This window comes from Chrysemys picta, chromosome 5, assembly GCF_011386835.1.
Source record: "Chrysemys picta bellii isolate R12L10 chromosome 5, ASM1138683v2, whole genome shotgun sequence".
NCBI lineage: Eukaryota > Metazoa > Chordata > Testudines > Emydidae > Chrysemys > Chrysemys picta.
In genome coordinates, this window is record NC_088795.1 from 67,631,565 (window position 1) to 67,648,351 (window position 16,787).

Sequence of the window (16,787 nt, forward strand, 5' to 3'; positions counted from 1 at the left end):
ATGACTGAACTGTGGAGCTAATGAGACTTTTCTAGTTGTAGCTCTTTCACAAAGTATCGAAGCAATGGCACAAAGCAGAGGGTAAGTTCAGCTGCCAATACGTGCACAACTTGGGAGGCATGGGGTAGAGCTGAAGTGCAAAATAGAGTAAGATGAGAAGGAAAGGAAATGTAAAGACTCAAATTTTCTCTGACAGACATACATGCTCTCTCTCTCTCTCCAGCTCATGCAAGACGACAATTGCTATACCAGTAATAGTTCCTATTTAACCCCATGTCGGGACTGGCACACATTTTTATTGTTATGTTGGTGTCCTTTGCAGGATAGTGATTCCTATATGATGCTACAACTTCAGTAAAAGTGTCAAAAGTACCACTTTCCAAGTGAAGCAATTCTGAATGCGGAAACAGTTATGATTCTGGGGAATGTGCTATATATAGGTACAATGTAAGTCTAGACCTTTGGGACTGAAGGCTAGGGTGTTAGTGGGTAGGTCAAAGGATGTTACAAAAGCGTTCCTCACTCTTAAGGCTTCATACCACAGTTTTACACGTCAGTGATCTCAGTGGGTTGATGTAACAAAACAACAGTTAAAAGCAGAATACTCTGGAGGTGGAGGAAAGATCAGGATGGTGTGAGGTACAGGAAAGAGAAGTAACCCAGACTCTTACATTAGAGAGAGAGAACTAAATAGCCATGGTTTATATTGGTTAAAAATAACAGGTGTTAAAACAGCTAGTGCCAACCTTCAAGAATTGATTTAACATAGAAAATAGTTTCTTTTCCTATTTTCTGTCTGCATTAGGTCTCCTAAGTTATTAGTTTAAATAACTCTAGAACAATCTAGGCTAATAGTGTCTGTTGTTAACAGCCATCAAGTTCAAAGGCTTTGGGTCTCCTCCCCAGTTAACCTGGTTCCATGCTAACTGCAGTAGCTGTTAATCACTACTACATAATCCCATATCAGATATCTAGTTCAATTAGAGATGGTTGAAGAAAATAGGTGAACAGATTTGCCAATATACCACTTTATTTTTAGTCAAAATTCAAATTTTTCATGAAAATCTCAATGTTAAAATGTTTAACTCTAATTGACACCAAGTTATTGGATTAATATCTTTATCTTTCCTGCACTAACCTAAGCTCATTCACTCTTTACCACACTGCAATGAGAATCTGTATATGGAACATTTTATTGCTAAGGCAGAAAGGCCACATTTTGAAATTGCTTCTCCCTGACTAGCATGTTCGCAATGAACTGTTTATGAAACACTAGAATGTTACAGAAGGTGTGAAACATACTAACTTAATATGTGACTCACTCAGGTTCATATTCTATAGTCCTTGAATAATTCTTGTGGCTCTTCTCTGTACCCTCTCCAATTTTTCCCAACATGCATTTAAAGTGTGGACATTAGAACTGGAGACGATTCCAGTAACAGTCTCACCAGGGTCATATACAGAGGTAAAATCACCCCCCAGGACTACCCTCCCTTCCTCATTTTATGCACGTTCTCATACAACTTCATGTTCAATCTGATAGTAATGTACAAATTTACACTTACGAACAGATGAATCCACCAATCCAGAGTTTATTATTCTTTGATTTTGTTTCGTTTTGAAACCTTACGGCAACTTTAATCCAGAATGCTGTTTTAGACTGTCTAAATAATATATGGCTTTATAGTGAAATGTTGATTGGTGCCTGTAGTGCATTCTGCAGTGATAGTACCTGATTGGTTAAGGTTGAAAAATGTCACTGCCTCAATGCTGGGCACAGTTTCAGATGACTACTTTTACCCACAGTTTGTAATTCTATAAATGGTGTGCTGGACCAAACAATTTTCAGTCTTTCATAGCAATCTACCTACAATCAGACTCCCACAATTCACTTTGAGTTGGGTGCATTTCTTGACATTCAGATAAAATAGTCAAGATGCAAGATATTCAGGGATTATTTTCAAGTTAACGGTTACAACAGGTGGTCTAGATGAATTTTCCAGGTGTGTATGCTTGTTTCACGGCTGCTGCCATAGATGACTCTCTGAGGTTTCTAGAGCATTCACTATTCAAGGCCTTGGGATAGCTGGTTTCATTACAGTTGTTCTTATTAAATCTTGCAGTCTTACATAAAACTTTGGAATTGCTGAAAGATCTCAGAAGTGATGTGAAATGAAACATGCCAGGTACATGTCAAGCATTTAGTCTTTTCAATTTTCCCAGAGAATATCATCTCTGCATTCAGTGATATTGAGGATAGAAGCTTCTATGAGATTATTTGTCCACAGCCAGTCAGAGGCAATAACAAGAAGAAAAATTGTGCTCAGTTCTTTGTATCTTGCAGATAATTTAGATAGTATACAACAGCATTCAGTTGTCAGGATATATAGAATGTAGCATTATCATCACAACTCACAGTATTAGACCTGCAGACTTTTCATCATGAAAATTCCATTCAAGCCTTGCCACTAAAGCTTGCATTTCTGAGGAAAACACAGTCTTCAATTATTTAGATTTCAGAAAAGGGAAAGGGGCAAAAGGATTCCACCTCAGTTTAAATCACGGATGTTGACTCTGAATGCTTTACCTGGGATAAGTGCTGAATGTAAGAGGACTCAGTTGGGTTGCCTATAGAGAAGTTTGTTCTGTCATCTCATTTTCTCTCGTGGAGCATATTTTGCCCTACTGGTAGCAGTATTTCATGGTATATTTCCTTTGCCATTAGTATTTGTGACGGGTTGGATCACAGAAACCCCCTTGGGAGCTGCCACCCGATGTGCAAAGACTACCCCTGCTTCTGTTTTCCCTGCCAGCTCAGGACTCCAGCACCCTGTCTTGCTGAGCCAGACACTCCTGTCTGGCTCCAGACACAGATCCAGGGTCTGAATCACTTGTCCCAAAGCTGCAAGTTTACCTGAAAACAGCTCACAGCTTGTCTTTAGCACTCAGATGCCCAACTCCCAATGGGGTCTAAACCCAAATAAATCCGTTTTACCCTGCATAAAGCTTATGCAGGGCAAACTCATAAATTGTTCGCCCTCTATAACACTGATAGAGAGATATGCACAGTTGTTTGCTCCCCCAGGTATTAATACATACTCTGAGTGAATTACTAAATAGAAAGTGATTTTATTAAATACAGACAGTAGGATTTAAGTGGTTCAAAGTAGTAACAGACAGAACAAAGTAAGTCACCAAGCAAAATAAAATAAAATGCGCAAATCTATGCCTAATCAAACTAAATACAGATAATCTCACCCTCAGAGATGTTTCAGTAAGTTTTTCTCAGACTGGACACCTTCCAGGCCTGGGCACAATTCTTTCCCCTGGTACAGCTCTTGTTGCAGCTCAGGTGGTAGCTAGGGGATTCTTCATGATGGCTTCCCTCTCCTTCTCTGTTCTCTTCCCCCCCTTTATATATCTTTTGCATAAGGCGGGAACTCTTTGTCTCTCTGGGTTTCCACCCCCCCTCACTGGAAAAGCACCAGGTTAAAGATGGATTCCAGTTCAGATGACATGATCACATGTCACTGCAAGACTTCATTACTCACTTGCCAGCACACACATATACAGGAAGACTCACAGGTAAATACAGCCATCTGCAGACAATGGGAGTCATCAAGATTCCAAACCATCATTAATGGTCCACACTTTACACAATTACAATAGGCCCTCAGAGTTACATTTTATATTTCTAGTTTTAGATACAAGAGTGGTATATTTATACAAATCAGATGATCACACTCAGTAGATTATAAGCTTTGTAATGATACCTTACAAGAGACCTTTTGCATGAAGCATATCCCAGTTACTTACATTCACTTATTACCGTATTTTCTCTAAAACTATCTCAGTTACATTATATTGACTTATTATCAAGTTTTTATAAAACCATATAGACTGCACAACGTCACAGTATTCACTAGTCTCATTTCAGTAGTGTAACTATCTTGTTCTCTACTAAGGCCTTCTAAACTCTGAGAGGGCTGATCCACCAATAGTCTCAATAAAACAGAGATAGAGGACAAAAGCTGCTTGAAAACGTTGTCAGTGTTTTTTCTAGTGGAAAATGTTTTTATGGTGAAACAGAAATGTTTGTGAAAACTTCAGTTTTTGTCAAATTTTTGAAACGCTGAAAACTGAACATATTTTGGTCTCTGAAAATGTTTCACCTTCACATTTTCCCCTCACTTTCTCCTTTCCCTCCAGTAGAAAAGGTGGGGGGTGAAGAATAGGGAAGCCTTCCCCCTTTTTCACCCACTGGAAAATACTTACCTTTTTGGCCCAGCTCTCTAGTGCTCTTTTAGCCAGAGGTCTAACAATCCAGCTAGTCCGACCAATAGGTATTGTTTACATGCTGAGGTCTGTATATTTTTGTTTAAATTTTGGACAGGATTTGATGATCAGCTCAGATATCCGAAGACTCTTGGCCCCTTAAATCTAATCATTGTCACTAGTAAAATAACAAAAGTATTGGGGGAGAGAAGGGGACATCACAAAACATTTAAAGGACAAAAAAAAAGGCATGATGGGTTTATAAAGAACAAATCTTACTAGGCAAATTTAGCTGCTTTTTGATTGTTGACAAATTAAAATATTAGTAGGTGAAGGGGGATATGGCAGAGATAATAGGCTAGAGCATCAGCTGAGAATGAAGAGCATTAAGTCACTTCTGTGCCCCCACCTTAGTTCTGAGGAGATTCTGCCTTAGCCTTGTCTAATCTGAAGGATGCTCTCCCCTGCACCAGGTGCTAACAGCACCAATGGACCACTTTGATAGCTGGGACATACACTATCTCAGCTGCAGAAAGAATAGTGTTACTACGGTGGTGTCTACCACCTGCGGATAGTGGGATGATCTATCTGTGGCTGGATAAGCCAGCATCAGGGCTGTGATGTGTAAAGTTGCCCTGAGGCAGGAGAAGACTTGGCCTAATATATTACAAATTTAGTAAAGCATTTGATTCAATGTCCCAAACATTTTACTCCCAATATTAATACAGATTGGTTTGGAAATACAATAATATGGATTAAGGCCCATAAACAAAGAAATTGATAAACAGTAATGTATTGAATTGAGGGAATGATTATAGCCCATCTCATTTAATATCTTCATTAATGATCTGGAAAAGGGAGTAATGAGTAGTGTGATGGTGTGCACTCACCTCTCGTGAGCACCTCCTGTCGGTTAGGTGCGAACCTACATTCTCTCTCTCTGTGTCTGCTCCCAGCACCCCCCGTTGTCTGTTAATCTCTTCAGGCAGCCCTCTGGCCGAGTCGCACACAGTATGAATACATGAAGGAACCTTTTCCCAGATAAAAGGTCCAACCATGTCCCTGTCCAGGGTCTTCAGCCCCATCTCTAAGCCGGTTTAAATCCTAGCCCCTTTCGTGGGCTTTTAAGTATTGAATCTTATTACCGTCTTGGGTCTTAGATCCCTTCCCCAGTGGCAGGATCCGGACCCACCCACTACTCTGGGACCCAACGCAGGGACCCTATGAATAGCAGCCATGTGCTGCTTCCTTTAACTCTGTTGCTATTCCCTGGGCCCCTTCTTCACCCTTACCTCAGGGTTCTCTCCCTCCCCTGCTTGAGCAAGGTCTCTCCTAGGCCTCTTTATCTGTGGAGTTTCACAGCCTTCCAGTCTTCGTTACCCAGCCAGCAACTGATCTGCTCAGGCCCTGCAGCTCCTTTTAATTGAGCCTGCTGAACTCTGACAGGCTGCAGGGAAGCAGCCTTTCTAGGCAGACCTGGAGGACCCATCCTTACTGCTCCTTTCCTGGGATGAAGTTTGGTAGGACCATGAGGTTTCCAGGAGGGAGCCTCAAAAGGCCTGGTACACCCTGTTACAAATAGGTTAAGGAAATTAACATATTAAAGTTGGAAGGAGCTGCAAATACCAGTGAGAACAGATAAAAAATGTACCCAAATGAAATTCTGTTTGGAAGTATGTGTTAATACATGTAAGAGACTATAACCATAGATATTAGATGGGAAGGAGAAAAAATTACAAGGAGCAATGCAGAAAGATGAGGAATTTAATAAGGATAGGCAATTAAACGAGTCTGTAAAGTGATATGGCAACAGTGTGGGCTGCATAGTCTGTGGCATCTCTCTCCACTTGTACATCCATACCTGGTATGTCTACACTGCAATTAAACACCTGTGGTTAGCCCATGTCAGCTGACTTGGGATAGGGCAATAGGACTGTTTAGTTGTGCTAAAGAGGGAGGGCACCAGAACCTGGGCTCCAACCCAAGCCTAAACGTCTACCCTGCAACTAAACAGCCCCATAGCCTGAGCCCCGCAAGGTCAAGTCATCTCTCTTCATTTGCCTCTCTATTTGTTTCGCACGTCATCTTTCGTCCAAACCCCCACAGTTGGTCATACCATGGAGTTGATCTTCAGCACAGATACCAAGCTAGAGGACATTACAACCCAGACACTGTTTGGCCACACCATCATCTCATGAAGCAGTGGTCAGAGAACTTCATAAGAATGGCCATACTGGGTGAGACCAAAGGTCCATCCAGCCCAGTATCCTGTTTACCGACAGTGACCAATGCCAGGTGTCCCAGAGGGAGTGAACTTAACAGGTAATGATCAAGTGATCTCTCTGCTGCCATCCATCTCCCCCTCTGACAAACAGAGGCTAGGGACACCATTCCTTACCCATCCTGGCTAATAGCCATTAATGGACTTAACCTCCATGAATTTATCTAGTTCTCTTTTAAACCCTGTTATAGTCCTAGCTTTCACAACCTCCTCAGGCAAGGAGTTCCACAGGTTGAATGTGCGCTGCGTGAAGAAGAACTTCCTTTTATTTGTTTTAAACCTGCTGCCCATTCATTTCATTTGGTGGCCCCTAGTTCTTATATTATGGGAACAAGTAAATAACTTTTCCTTATTCACTTTCTCCACACCACTCATGATTTTATATATCTCTATCATATCCCCCCTTAGCCTCTTCTTTTCCAAGCTGAAAAGTCCTAGCCTCTTTAATCTCTCCTCTTGAGACCCGTTCCAAACCCCTAATCATTTTAGTTGCCCTTCTCTGAACCTTTTCTAATGCCAGTATATCTTTTTTGAGATGGAGACGACCACATCTGTACGCAATATTCAAGATGTGGGCGCACCGTGGATTTATATAAGGGCAATAAGATATTCTCAGTCTTATTCTCTATCCCCTTTTTAATGATTCCTAACATCCTGTTTGCTTTTTTGACTGCCGCTGCACACTGTGTGGATGTCTTCAGAGACCTATCCACAGTGACTCCAAGATCTCTTTCCTGATTTGTTGTAGCTAAATTAGCCCCCATCAGATTGTATGTATAGTTGGGGGGGGGGGGGGTTTCCCCACTGTGCACTACTTTACATTTATCTACATTAAATTTCATTTGCTATTTTGTTGCCCAATCACTTAGTTTTGTGAGATCTTTTTCAAGTTCTTCATAGTCTGCTTTGGTCTTAACAATCTTGAGCAGTTTAGTATCATCTGCAAACTTTGCCACCTCACTGTTTACCCCTTTCTCCAGATCATTTATGAATAAGTTGAATAGGATTGGTCCTAGGACTAACCCTTGGGGAACACCACTAGTAACCCCTTTCCATCCTGAAAATGTACCATTTATTTCTTCCCTTTGTTCCCTGTCTTTTAACCAGTTCTCAATCCATGAAAGGATCTCCCTCTTATCCCATGACAACTTAATTTACGTAAGAGCCTTTGATGAGGGACCTTGTCAAAGACTTTCCAGAAATCTAAGTACACTATGTCCACTGGATCCCCTTTGTCCACATGTTTGTTGACCCCTTCAAAGAACTCTAATAGATTAGTAAGACATGATTTCCCTTTACAGAAACCATGTTGACTTTTGCCCAACAGTTTATGTTCTTCTATGTATCTGACAATTTTATTCTTTACTATTGTTTCAACTAATTTGCCTAGTACTGACATTAGACTTACCGGTCTGTAATTGCCGGGATCATCTCTAGAGCCCTTTCTAAATATTGGCGGTACATTAGCTATCTTCCAATCATTGGGTACAGAAGCCGATTTAAAGGACAGGTTACAAACCATAGTTAATAGTTCCGCAATTTCACATTTGAGTTCTTTCAGAACCCTTGGGTGAATGCCATCTGGTCCCGGTGACTTATTACTGTTAAATTTATCAATTAATTCCAAAACCTCCTCTAGTGACACTTCAATCTGTGACAATTCCTCAGATTTGTCACCTACAAAGGATAGCTCAGGTTTGGGAATCTCCCTAACATCCTCAGCCGTGAAGACTGAAGCAAAGAATTCATTTAGTTTCTCCGCAATGACTTTATCGTCCTTAAGTGCTCCTTTTGTATCTCGATTGTCCAGGGGCCCCACTGGTTGTTTAGCAGGCTTCCTGCTTCTGATGTACTTAAAAAACATTTTGTTATTACCTTTTGAGTTTTTGGCTGGCTATTCTTCAAACTCCTTTTTGGTTTCCAGCACTTAGGTAACCCGGAAAGACCAGTATCCTGAATAGACCACAAACACTCAGACTCCCAACAAATTCCAGAGCCTACTAAAGATAATAACACCCAACCCACAGGACATGTAGCCTAGGACTTGGTGAATCATTACCATTCTACAATGGCCTTCATCACTGATACCCTAGCCCACCGGTGGCCCCATCCTCCCCATCACCCACACAGATCTCTTTGGTTTTCTGGCACCCTGCACTGGATGAAGAGAGGGATGGAAACTCAAGCACCAATGGTGGAAAACAAAGGATGATTTAGACAGGATGAAACATGACAAATTCATGAAAGCCTCTGCTGAGTCTGTATTACAGGCCAAGAAAACCTTCTTGTCAGCTACCATTCAGGGTGCCAAATCCCACCCCCAAAAAATATCCAGGATGGTACATGGATTCATCAATTGTGGGTGCCTACCACCTGCATTAGAGCTGAGCATCAAGTGCTGCAAAGAACTATCATTCTACTTCCCTGAAAAGATCACACACGTTTGAAAAGCCTTCTCCAACAGCATGAATTTTAAATTGGGTTCAAGGTCTCGGTCCCTATCTTCAAAATACATAATCAGGGGCTGGGCCCAGGATACCTAAAACACGATTTAAAACTTCAGCACAAAGATCACAGTCAACAACTATGCTCCTCTGACATGATGGAAAACTCTGAACAATAACAATAAAGTTTGTGTGGGAAACAGAACCTTTTCCAGAGATGATCTGAGACTGTAGAATGAACTCCCCCAGGAGTTGACTATCACATACCTCATTATTTTCCACTCCAAGTACAAGGCACATTGCTTTGACCTTGCCTGTTCTCATATAAACACACAGCAACAGTTGCATTTAACAATAACAAAAACCCATCACCCTACCAAAACAAGACCCTCCACTCCACACGATTCTCTCTGTGGGGAGGGGGGGAGAGAACAAACAAGTGACAGATGTGCAGTCATGTTGCTTCATTCACTACTGGCAGGCACTCAGATAGTACTGTGATGAGCAAGGTATAAAAACCTGTAGGGAATAGAAGTTTTAATAGTGAAGAAAACTCCACAGATTTTGTTTAATTTATTGATAGCATCTAGTAGTCTCAACCAGGTCAGGGCCCCATTGTGCTTGGCACTGTGTAAAAAAACAGAATAAATGATCATCCCCGTCCCAAAGAGCTTACAGTAGAAAACTTACCAACAAATAGAACATCCTTTAACACTGGGCTTTCATTTATAACACTTAGGAAAAACAAACACTCCAATTAATCTTTTCTCAAAGTTAAACTGGGTATGTAATGTTGTTGATGCCTGAAGCACAAAAGACTTTTGAATCTAACTAGGGAGACATAAGGGGACAGGAAGAGGGGAAGCAGTGAAACCTTGGGGAAGGGAATGAGGAAGCAGTCAACCGAAGAGACTAAAAGGGAAAAAAGTGAGGGGCTCCCTTCAAAGTCAATCTACAACTAGGAGCAGAATTTGGCTGAAGAGGGGGTGCTGTAATGAGGCTGGTGGAGTAAAAGAGACTGCAGCAGGAAGGAGGACAAGCCAGAGAAACAGCAAGAGAAGTCTAAATGGGAGTGGGGGAAGGGATTGGGGAAGACCTATTACATAAAACAAAAACAAAACAAACAAAATTTCACCCATGAGTGTCAATATGGGTGGTGATGGTATGTGCACCAGTTTCACTCTTGGTGAGATGTTTATACTGTGATTTCACATTGCTGTATAAGAGCTTGGTTACACTTGCAAGTTAGAGCGCATTAAAGCAGCCCCGGGCGCCCTAACTCCTGAGGTGTCCACACTGGCAAGGCACGTAGAGTGCCTGGACAGTGCAGCTGGAGCGCTACTGGTAACCCACCTCCAGGAGAAGCATAAAGCTTGCTGCGCCCCGGCTGAAACACCCGGGCGTCAGTGTGGACAAAGTGTTGCATTACTGCGCTGTGATTGGCCTCCAGAAATGTCCCATAATCCCCTGAAGTCAAGTGGCCACTCTTCTCATTGTTTTGAAATTGGCTGCAGGCATGCAGATATCCCCTTTCAAAGCTCTGTTTCTGACAGCTGGCATGCTTATCTGCTTATCTGCTCCGGGACAAAGCAAACCATTAGTGTGGAATGCTGGTGTTGTGAGTGTATGTGTGTGTGTGTATTGGGGGGAAGGAGGTCTCCTGTTGTCTGAACTTACAAGACAGCATGCTGACACACTCTCTGCCCCCCAAAACACACTGTCTCTCCCCCCACATACACACAAAACACTCTCTGTCATATCCACACCCCCCTTTGAAAAGCACGTTGCAGCCACTTGCACACTAGGATAGCTACCACAATGCCTTGGTCTTTGTGGTATTGCAAGAGCTGTTCATGTGGTCATGCCAGTGCGCTTGCAGCTGACAGTGTAAACACAAGGCAGCGTTTTCCCTGCTGCCGTCTCCGAAGGCTGGTTTAACTCCCAGCGCTCTACATCTGCAAGTGTAGCCATGCCCTAAGAAGATAGTAAGCTCTTCAGGGCAGAGATCTATAAGACAACAGAGTGAGTGAAGACAAACAGATAACGGAAGAATATGGGGAAAGAATGAGGGGTACAGCAAATAAATACTATGGTTCTAATTCAGTCCTGCCACAACTCCAATAAAGTCACTGGGGATGTACTTGTTTATACCAAGGATGCTTTGTGTCTTGTGGAATTTTGTGTTATAAGTGTCATAGGCATCTCTCAATTCTCTCTCTCCTTTTCATTTTGAGCAAGAGGGTCAAGTGGAGGTGAGTGACAGAAAGCTAACCAGAAGAGGTCATTTTAACAAATCCACCAGAATATCACATTTGTACTGCGAAAGACAAGATGGTTGTGGTAATAACTTTTATTGGACCAGCTTCTGCTAGTGAGAGACAAGCTTTTGAGCTACACAGAGCTCTTCTTCAGGTCTGGGAAAGTATTCAGAATGTCACAGCTAAATACAAGGTCAAACAGATAGCATAAGTAGTTAGCACACACTCTAAGGGATCATTCAAGGTAAAGTGGCCTGTAGTCATAGGACAAAATGGGGGGCGGTGAAGGGGTGTTTAGTGGGTTACAGAGTGTTGTAATGAGCCATAAATCCAGTGTCTTTATTAAGACCAGTGCTTAATTTGTGCCGGGGCTCACTGGGCTTGCCACATCAGTTCAAAGTTCAAAAATTGTTGAGCCCTTGCACCTCCTTCATTACAAATTAAGCACTGATTAAGATTATGATTTTTAGTTACTAGCTAAGTTATGAATTCAAGCTCCAAAACTTGTCTTTTGAAAGTGGTGTGCAGGTTTCCTCGAGAATGAGGCCTGCTAGCCACTAGAGGGGGCTATAAGACTGTACTAGGTTCATAAAGTTCTTAACACAATGTATTGTGATGAGCATTCAAAGGCACAAAGAAATGAAAGCAAGATTTTGTAACTTCACACAAAAATAAAATCAGCCATTAAAAAGTGTATTGGACTAAATACAGAAGTAGAAACAATGTGCACTGTAGATTTTATGCACACATCTCAAAACCTTTGAAAAAGAAATTGAACATTTTGTTACTAACTCATGCCATAGAAAGTTTGTAATAATCTTAGTTAACAGTACACATTGCTCTTCATTCAAGCTTTTTGCTTCCTCTGTGTTATAAAGACATGATCTTCCTCTGAAAACTAAAAGCTGTTACCAAAGTTCATAATCTTTTTTTTTTGTAATTACAAACTAAATCATCATGAGTCATCACAGAAATATGAATTTAAACAGTTTGCCTACACTCAGTGAGGAAAGTGTATCTAAATAAGACTATAATAGCCAGTGTAGTTAACCAGTTCCTTAGCCCTGCTGGGTAATCTACAGGAAATCCATAGTACTTGTGCGGGCTGGCTATAGGTCAAAAGGAAGCAGGATCAAAACTACCTCTTTTTATGTCATTTTGAGGAGACACTGGTTAATCAAAATCACTATGCTGGTTTTATTCAAGCAATTACTCAAAGACAGGTTTTCTGAAGTATCCATTTTCTAGAGATTGCTTACTATAGACATTTTTGGTCAAATTTTCAAAGGGGCCTTAACTCAGTCTGTAAAAGTATGCCTGCAATTCAAATTCCCACACACACCACTTAGGTAAACAGACTTTATGTAAAACAGTTCCATGATGGAAACAGAAGTCTCTCCAAACAGGCTGCACCCTTAGGATTATAGTTGCCATTGGCTCACATGTCCCCATTCCCCTGCAACAGAGTCACAGACACTGTTCAGAGAGCTACACATCCCTGATCTGTCCTCTCCTGTACCTCAAGCATTAGCCATAGTATGGCAGATAGAGCCCTGAACGGGCATATTTCTGCAACATGCTAAAGGTGCAGTACTCTGCATCCTTACACCCCCTCACTGCAGTCAGGGTTCCCACAACCATCACTTGGGCCAAAAGACTTGGCCCACAATAATTTATTCCCACAATTTTGTATTTAGCTATCCATATTTGTAAATTAATATGCTATTTACATACACAAAGGTTTCTCTTTTGCAAGGGGCAAATGACTGTACATACAAAATTGAAGTTACAAGTTAGGCTGCTTTGGGGAAAGGTGTCTCTCCTTTGAATGCTTGGAGCAGGAGGAAACTAACCTTGTACTGTATAACAAACTTCAGAAGAAAAGATAAAAAAGATCTCAAGAAATTCAGATATCGCCAGCAAAGAAGTGATAGTGGCTCAAAGTCCAGGTCAGTCAGCGTCCTGAGTATGTCATAGCAGCCACTCAGAGGGCTGTGCCACTTCAAAGAGGCAACTCAGAGACTGGCTGAAGTAGAGAAAGATGTCTGATCCTGCTGAGAAAGTGCTTCTGGTACAGGGCTGGTACAACCCATTAGGCGACCTAGGCGGTCGCCTAGGGCACTAGCATTTGGGGGTGGCATTTCGGGTCCTTCAGCGGCGACCGGATCTTCGGCCGCCCTGGTCGTCGTCGGCATTTAGGCGGAGGGAGCTGGGGCAGGGGGACGCGGGGAGGGCTGCCTGCAGCAAGTAAGAGGGGGGCACACAGGGGAACTCCCCACCCCAGCTCACCTCTGCTCCGCCTCCTCCCCTGAGCACGCTGCCCCACTCTGCTTCTCTCCCTCCCAAGCTTGCGGTGCCACAAGCCTGGGAGGCAGGAGAAGTGGAGCGGCGACGGCATGCTCGGGGAGGAGACGGAGCAGAGGTGAGCTGGGGTGGGGAGCTGCCGCAGGGGGGCGCCTCAGGGTGGAGAGCTGCCACAGGGCTCGGGGGGGGGGGGCAGCGCAAGGTGGAAGTTTTGCCTAGGGTGCGAAACATCCTTGCACCCACCTAGCTCCTGTAGAATTCATTAATTGTAACTATTGTATCTTTTTCTGGATCTTTGTTTTCCAGCATTGGTTAGAGCAGCCCTGTAAGGGGAAATTCTATAGTGATCAAGCATTAAATCTTTTGTGTTTGATGTGTTTTCCTGTTGCATCAGTCCTCCTTGCTATATATAATTCTGCAAACAAACATAATAGGTAACAGATACAAGAAGCAGCGCACACACCTGAATGGAGCTTCTTCTGTTCACATCTAGAGACAAGGCTATTTTATTACTAGTTTCTGTTCTTTTTTCAAGAAGGTAAATGGGGGGGGGGGGGGAGGGGAGGGGAGGGGAGGGGAGAGAGTGTCCTTCTCCCTACTCCCACCCAATAATCTCTGCAAAAGGGAGTCTGAAATGATGATTTTATGACGGCACCTAAAATGTGCTAAGTCAAGTGCTCTACAAACAGAGAGAAGTGTGGCTCCTTCCCCAAACGAAGCCTAATATGATTAGCAAATCTTGAATGATCTTTTGGAACAGATAGGGCAAACGACCATAAGGACTTTAGCAAGTATATGATGCAGTGAACTGAGCACTCAAGATATTTCAGTGAGATCTGAGTATATAACTTGGGGGCATTTATTTTCTATTTTTTTAGTCAGTTGTCAAAGTGCTAATTGTCTCTGACTCCATAGTAAACCACTCACTACTATTGAACTACCAGCTGGAGGAGAGAATCTGAGACTGTTTTCAGAAATGGAATGGGTTCACTAGGCAATCTGTGTGGGGAGGAAGGAGAAAGACAAACTAATACTAATAAAAGACAATAGGAGTTCCACACAGGGAGAGCAGAAGAGCTTTGAAGAGATCAGAAGTGTGAATCAGAGAGGAGAGTTTAGCCTTTGTAGTATAAGAAGCAAAGCAAAAGAGGCACTAGGGGTTAGATCTGTAGCAAGGAATCACCTTATACCCTAATGCAGCACAAAATACCCTGCTGTACATCACAGTATTGTGAGTGGGTCTCTGGCACCTCCTCTTAGGATAGTGCAGCATTTGCCATGTCTACTGGGTCAGCAGAATAAGGGACAGGACCATGAACTTCCCTTTGAGATAAGCAGCACCTCAGAGGCACCAGAAGAGAGCAGTTCCTGTGCTCAGTAAAGCATAGGGAGTATATTTGTGCCTGGTTGCTGTAAGAAGATGTGTGTTAGACTCATCATACCCCCTTCTCTTTCCTATGCATCCAGAATCAGGTCGCTATGTGCTAGACGTTGTACACACATACAGAAAGACATAGTCCACAGAATGTATAATCTAAGACCTGGTCTACACACAAATTTGCAACAGTTAGGCTGTGTCTACACTGCCACTTTCAGCACTAAAACTTTAGTCATTCAGGGGTGTGAAAAAACACACCCCGGAGCGACAAAAGTTTTAGCGCTGAAAAGCGCCAATATCAACAGCACTTTATTGCTGGGAGCAACTACCACCGCTCATTCGGGGCAGCACTGTATTACTGCCTAGGCCGACAAGGCCTAAGCCGGCAAATTTTCAGGGGCAGAAGCTCCCCTCCGCGCCCCGCCCCCCTGCTCCAGCTCACCTACGCCTCACCTCTGCAAGCGCGCTGCGGTGTCCTGTTTCTCTCCCCTCCCAGCGCTTGCGCCGCAAAACAGCTGTTTCATAGGGCAGAGAGGGAGGGGGGAGAAAAGGGAACGCCATGCGCTGGTGGAAGAGGCGTGGCCAGGGGCGGGGATCCAATAGGGGAAGGGAGGGGGTGGAGTTGGGGCGGGGACTTTGGGGAGGGGGTTGGAATGGGGGCGGGAAAAGGGCAGAGTCGGGGCAGGGCCAAGGCAGCAATTATTTCCCGGCTTAGGGGCAGCAAAATTATTAATCCGCCACTGGTTCGGGGTGGTGTTTTTAATCACCGGGAGAGCTCTCATGCGGTGGTAAAGCTCATCTACGCTGCCCACATCACAGCGCGGCCACGGCCGCACTGTAACATGGGCATTGTATACATACCCTTAGTTAAACTGGTACAAACCCCTTTGTAGGCACTCATTTCAGTTAAAGAGTAACTTATTTCACTGTTCCTCATCAACATAACCTAACATATACCGGTTTACACTGAAATCAGTGTTTACACAGACTTGCACCTGTTTAACTAAAGAAATTTTAAAATCACACATATTAAATTGGTGCAATTCTGCTTGTAGAAAAGCCCTAATATTCTACAGCTTCTGCAGTAATGGTCGCATTACAGCTTATTGAAGAACTGTGTTATTTAAATACATGACTTTGCTAATCACCTTTGTAATGAGATTTTTTTTCTGCACAGAATTCATAATGCAGCTTTTTCAAAATAAAGAGCAATACATTTCTCTTTTAAAATGACAGTGAATTGAAAGAGTTGTCCTTGGTTGGTACAATCAGTGCATGCCACTTGGTAAGCTTATGAATTTGTAACTTTGTATGTCATCAATTAGCAGGCCCTTAAAAAGTGCAAAGTAGGGATATTAAGTAATTGGAGCAGATCATCTCTAAAATGCAAAATGAAGTAGCCATTTTTGCAATCTGTATCATCAAGAATAATCATATTTCACTAACTATTCTCACCCCAGTACCTACATCCTAATCATTCCAGCACAGAATGCAGGAACGTGGAACATTAATATAAGAATGGCCATACTAGGTCAGACCAGTGGTCCATCCAGCCCAGTATCCTGTTTCAGGGTGGCCAGCAGCAAATGCTTCAGAGGAATGTGCCAGAAACCCCATGGTGGATAATTATAGCATCCTCTGCCCATAGCAGGACCTTCTTCTTAACCCCCATCATCATCACCTCCCCATCTATTAGGGATATGCTCATGTCACATTATGGTGGTTTATTTAGAAAGCAATATTTACAGCCTCCTACAATGCACCACCCTCCTCCCTAAAAAGCCTTTAAGGATCCTCTTCACGTGTTGAAACAGCAGTTAATACAGTCTTTGTTCAGTGTGACATTG

At 42.8% G+C, this 16,787-nt stretch overlaps 1 protein-coding gene across 12 annotated transcripts in view; it reads right to left on the minus strand.

The window, feature by feature from the left end:
* The window catches only part of MARCHF1 (membrane associated ring-CH-type finger 1), a 462,831-nt gene that overhangs the window by 9,709 nt on the left and 436,335 nt on the right, over positions 1-16,787 (minus strand). The window lies entirely within an intron of this gene.